Source organism: Zea mays, chromosome 3 (assembly GCF_902167145.1).
Source record: "Zea mays cultivar B73 chromosome 3, Zm-B73-REFERENCE-NAM-5.0, whole genome shotgun sequence".
NCBI classification, from domain to species: Eukaryota; Viridiplantae; Streptophyta; class Magnoliopsida; order Poales; family Poaceae; genus Zea; species Zea mays.
In genome coordinates this window covers 128806856-128813331 of record NC_050098.1, presented here as the reverse complement: position 1 = coordinate 128813331, position 6476 = coordinate 128806856, and positions in this window count along the sequence as shown.

Below are 6476 nucleotides of genomic sequence, written 5' to 3'. Positions count from 1 at the left end.
TTTGGGGGAAACGTTTTGTGTTCTGGAACGGGCTCGACGAGATGAAGCCGGACATGTATATATACCTAGGGTTTGGACGAGATAAAAATTCGGTTAAAATTGGGGTTTTACTATTTTTAAAATTCGAAAAAGCCTAGAAATCTATATTTTGTGTTCAAAATATTATAGATACTTTCAAAAATTCCAGAAAAATTCCTATAAATGTTTTGGCACCTAATGAACTCAAAAAACATAATTAGAATTTCTAAAAACATTTTTAGGTTCCACAAATAAATAGATTTTGGTTTCCGGAAAATAGAAAAATATTCCGAAAAATATGAAAATTTACCGAGCGCTTCTATAAGATATGTTAACATATTTCAAACACATTTTGCACTTAGAAACACTATGCAACAGCATGAATGCAACAACCAAAGTGCCTCTAGGGCTCATTCCACTAGGTTTACGCTAATATAAAACAAAATGATTCTCCATTTTTAGTGAAAAGAGAAAGGAAAGCGAAGAACTGAGAGAGTAACACCTGAATTTGGTGGATATTAGAAAAGAAATTTTATATCCCCAAATTCAGGGTGTTACAGAATATCTATTCATAAAGTGAAGACAAAATGATGACTTCTAAAGCATAAGATGAAGACTTTTGAATGGATTATTTCTAAAATCCACTCAAAGCTCGGGGGCTACACTCATTAGGTGCACCTTGGGTGCACCCAATAGATCTATAGTTCCTTGAAGACAAAATGTTGACTTCTAAAGCATAAGATGAAGAACTTTGAATGTATTATTTCTAAAATCCACTCAAAGCTCGCGGGCTACACCATTGGGTGCACTTTCGGTGCACCCAATAGATCTATAGTTCCTTGAAGACAAAATGATGATTTCTAAAGCATAAGATGAAGACCTTTGAATAGATTATTTCCAAAAATCCACTCAAAGCTCGGGGGCTACACCCAATGGCAGAATAGAAATCAGTCCATATAACAAACCCATAAGCTGGACCAAGAATCTTTAGGCCAATTATTTCAAAATCAACTCAAAGATTGGGGGCTTGTGGGGGACAGATATCCCCTGGGTCCACTAGAAGGCGAAAGGACCTCGCGCAGGGTATCGGGCCAGTTACCCCACAAGGCCATCCCTTCGTGGGTCGGGCAAAAGCTACTAGCGGAATGGGCCGACCTGAGAAGGCGACAGACTCGAGCCTAAGCAGTCCGTCAAATCGTGCACTTTCCAAAGAAATCGTCCGACTTTCCCGCGCATGGCGCCCTCAAATGTCGGGGTGGATTAAGGATAAGTCGGCGGGGTTTTCGGGAGATCAGTTCAGTCGGTTCACTATTATTCAGGAGACATGTGATCATCATGTACGTATGGAGTGCCCCACGGTCGTGTATATAAGGCCCAGGGGAAACCCATCATTTTCATCCCCGATCTACTTATCTCATTAGCTAATCTCCATTCAGGAGATACCACTTGTAACCCACCGCATACAGATCCACCCCAGGAAGTAGGGTATTACACCTCTCCAAGCGACCCGAACCTACAGAAAATTGTATGTCTCTCTCTCTCTCTCTCTCGTGCGTCCAACACGAACCATTGAGTTACAATCAACAACACCGTCCTACCCAAAAGCACTGCAAGGGTAACCCTGGGTGTGCGGTCGGACTCTAAATGTCGACAAGTTGTGCCCTTGATCATTTTTTCTTTACCTAATAATGTTTCTATTAATCACTGTGACATGCTCAGGTTAATTTGATGGGACCTAATAGGTTTCCCTACCATTGTTTATCCCCCACCTTGCAAACAGATGAATTATTGGGTAGATTTGCTATTGCTCTACCTGGTTTTGGGAAACTAATGTTTTATTATGATCATGTTCCAATTATGTTGTTGTTTAATTATTGTTCATGATAAGATCATATTGTTAATTGAAACATGGAGTGACCACCCGGGAAAACAGTGCTACCGCAAGGGTGGTATGGGACGCCCTTGGCTGACTAATTAGAAAAGCTAGTGGAGGACTACCTTACCCGAAAGGGGCAAGGACAATAGGGGAGTGGTCGATATAGGGAGGTTCTTGGTCTGATTTTGCTGCGATGACTTTTTAGATGAGGGATTCCTATGTTGCGCTTCCTAGAAACTGTAGCGGGTTTTTTGAAGCTAGTGGAACTTTGTAAAGGCCTCGTAGTGGTACCCTGCCTCGCTTCCTTGGTAGAGGTGTATGGAGTCTGATCAACTCCATGGCAAATGAGTAACACGACTTGTGGGTAAAGATGTGCAACCTCTGCAGAGTGTAAGACTCGTATATCAACCATGCTCACGGTCATGAGCGGCTCAGACCCTCACATGATTAACTTATGGAATTAAACTGAATTTGTCATTCACATTGCATTGTGGGTGATGTTATTAATCTTGATCTCTTATTTAATTGGGTTGGTATCTACTTATACCTAGTAACTGCTAATAAAATTTTGACAAACTTTAAAAGCAATGCTCAGCTTTAACCATCCTTTTTGGCAAGTCTTACACTTCACATGAGCTCCCACTTTTGGTGAGTTCATGCACATTATTCCCCACAACTTGTTGAACGATGAACGAATGTGAGCTCACCCTTGCTGTACTCACATTCCCCCAGGTCAAGAACATGTACCACATGATGAGGCGCATGGAGGATGCTGCGATGTGTTCGTGAGAGGTCTAGGCCGTCGTCTCCCAGTCAACTTCGGGTTACTAGATTATTGTCTTCATACGATGTAATTATTTAATTATTTTGTACAGAACTCAGTTATATTAATGATGTGACATTCGTTTATGTACCATGAGTCATCATATGTGTGAGACTTGATCCTAGCACACTTACACTTGGTGATTATCTCACGCCCGGGTCTTGGTGCCCCTAAAATCCGGGTGTGACATTTATATATTGTTGAAACATAATTTCTTTAGTGATGAACTAGATCATTTGTTCCTAATTTGAAACTAAAGATAATTAATTAATTAGCCTTTCTCATAATTTATTAATTAAGCTTATATCTCAATTTGTTCATAACTTGACGGGTAGAAAAGTGAAGACAATATCAGGAGATAAAACTCGTTTCTGGGAAGATAGCTGGATTATGGAGAAGCATGTGTGTGTAAATGATCTAGATCTTTATGAGATTTGTGATAATAAGGAGATCTTTATGAACCAGGCCCATGTTAAAAACTATCAAATGAATTTTAGAAGATGGTTATACATGGTGGGCCTCAGGCTTAAGTGGGAAAATATTCACAAGAAGGCTGTGGAATTCAAGTTCCAGAACGAACCTGATAAAATTGAATGAAAATGGGAAAAAAGAAGAGCTACACTGTCAAAACCCTCTACACTCACATTGCAAATCATAATCATAAATCTGGCACGCACATGAAACATGTGTGGAAAGACAAAATTCCACCCAAAATTAAAATGTTCATGTGGTTCCTAGAAAATAGAGTGTTGTTGACTAAAGATAACATGGCTAGGAGGAGATGGATTGGTGATTTATCTTGTTGCTTTTGTTATCAATCTAAATCGATTGACTAGCTCTTTTTTAGTTGCTCTGTGGTCTTAGTGATTTGGGGGATTGTAGCAAGTTGTTTCAATACATGTTTGGTTCCTAATAATTTGAGTCAATGCTGGAAGTGGTTGGAGAAATATGCTGCTGATTTGAAAAGCATTCATATTGTGGCCGTTTCAGCAATCTGCTGGGTCTTTGGAAGTCTAGAAACAAAGTGTGCTTTGAAAAAATGTTAATTAAATCTCTTAAGACATCATCTGTCATGCTTGTGCATTGATGAATTTTTGGGCAGGTTTAAGAAAAAAGGAGCTCCAGGACTTAATTCAGGAGGGCGCTAATTTGCTTGTTAGGGCCGCTAGCATCAAGTTAGTTGATCATGTGGAAAATCAGAAAGATGAAAACTCCGAAGAGGATGTTGAAGATCGATGCAGTCCGGGCGAAGTCATTGAATTCTGGAAGCGTTCTTGTTCCATGTCTTCTGGGATTAATTTTTCTTTTTCATGTCTTGTGAACGTTGGCCTCTGTGTGGATGTTTTCTGTTGTCCTGGACCTTCTGGTTGCCTCCTTGTTGAGGTGGTTTCTCGCAAACTTGGGTGCATGCTGGTTGAGGGTAATCTCTGGATGTACTCTCTTTCTGTTAATCTTTGTAAGCTTGCGAGTCATGGACGAAATGTCTAGGTAGCAGATTGTTCCTTGTGAACCTTCTGTTCTGTCTAGTCTGTTCGGGTGTATTTCTGGGCGTGTTCGGCTGGCTACAAGCCGACACTGTTGCAGCTGTTTGGACTGCTGCAGCTGCAATCCATAGAGAGAAAAATACTGTAGAAGCCGCAGCCGCAGCCGGATTGCAGCCGCAGCAAGCCGCAGCGAACAAGCTGTCTATTATGAAAATAATAGAAATAAGGTCTCCTCAGTTAAAAAAAATCGCGATGTAGGGTTTCCCTACAGCCTTTTCCCCTGAAAAAAATTACCCGGACAACGACGAGAAATTTGAAATTTTGTCATTATCAAAACTGGGTTTTGCTATTTTGCCATTATTTTGAGTGGCTTCATTGTAATGCCATTATAAAACATGCCACAACTGCTTGTTTAATAAAACAAAAAAAAGATACACTTATAGGACAATTGTGTCCCTATCTTATTTTCATCCAACCGCGAACATGTTGGTGTCTTGGAGCACCAGTTGCATGGCGACGCCGTACTTGAGCATGTACACATGCTGTTGTTGTTGGTGGCATCGGTGCCGTAGTAGAAGATGCCATGACGATGGTGTTATCGAAGGGATGCCCTAGACGCGACGATGGTGTTGTCGAAGGGATGCCCTAGACGCTGGCGTAGGCACGCATAGACCTGGGCATAAAACCCGAGCCCAAAGCCCGTTACCCGAAATACCCGAATCCGTACCCATTTAGCCCAAAGCCCGTTATTCGGCGGGTAACGAAATTGAATACCCAAATTAAGTTTGGGCTTAATCGGGTATTAACCCGCGGTACCCGAAGTACCCAAACTACCCGAATTACCCATAGCACCTGTCCCTGACTCCCTGTCCAGCTCTAGCGGTGGTTGCGGCCTGCGGCTCTCTCCCAGACCACAGTTCCAGTCTCCCTGTCCAGGCGTCCGGTTGTCCTTGTCCAGCGGTGCGTGCGTGCAACTCTCTCCCTCGCTCTAGCCAAACAGGAGGCAGCTAGCAAGACAGCAAAGTAAACACATCACGTAAGTCCAGGCACCACCGCACCAGCAAGGCATGGAGCAACGAGCAAGCCAGGCAAGAGCCAGCCAGCAGTCCAGCACCAGCATCCAGCAAGGCACGGCCGGCTTGCCGCCAAGCGCCAGCGGCAAGGCCGCAGCCCGCAAGGCAAAGCAAACACATCACGGAAGGTAGTTTATTTGTAGATCATTTTTTATTATGCATTAGAAGTTACTTTGTTAGATTATTTTTATTATGTATTAGAAGTTAGTATTTGGTAGATTTATTTGTAGATTATCTTGCAGGAGCATTACGGAAGGTAATTTATTTTTTATTATGCGTCTCAACTCTCAACTCTTTTTTATAATCTTGCAGGAACATTGCACTTGTTTATATCAGTGTTTGTAAATTGTAAATAAGGAATATCACTATGTTTTTTCAGTTTTCAAGAATATTCGGTCCCTGGAGGTCTGCGGTGGGTTGATTAATGATGCTGGCGTGAAGAACATCAAGGACCTGAAAGCTCTGACGTTACTCACTGTTTCACTATTTCGGGTAGTTTGATACTACCCGTACCCGAAATTATGGGTACCCGAAATTACGGGTACCCGAAATTACGGGTACGGGTTCGGGTATAGATGTTAGATACCCGAAATATAAAAAATCCAAAAACCCGACCCGAAATATCGGGTAAACCCGAACGCCCACCTCTAGGCACGCACGATGAGGTAGTAGCGACGTGGAGCCTGGTCGAAGGTGACGAGCACATCGGTGGTCTGGCCAGGCGAGACCATGAGCACCCTAGCGTAGGCACGCACGACGAGGTAGTAGTGACGTGGAGCCTGGTCGAAGGTGACGAGCACGTCGGTGGTCTGGCCAGGCGAGACCATGTGCATCGACTTGGCATACGACAAAGAGCTCTGTGTTGAGCGTGACATTGATGAAGCGCAACAGGTTTATCTCATCGGACCTCACCGCGAGTAAAATGTCCATGTTGTGGGAAGAAAGTCGCAATCCATGACGTTTACTTTGTTACATGCATGGTGACGATGCATGTGCGTTTAACTAACTAATAGCATAATGGTAACTGGTTAGCATGCGAGAAAAGCAAAATCATACAAGAAAAGAAAGAAATGCTAATCAAATGTATACGTAGGATGACAGTACGTGATCTCCCTGGGGGCGGGTCGGCGACGTGGAACGGGTGCGGGACGATGGCGCGTGGGCTGATGAGCAGCGCATGTTTTATGGCAGGGGCAAAATTG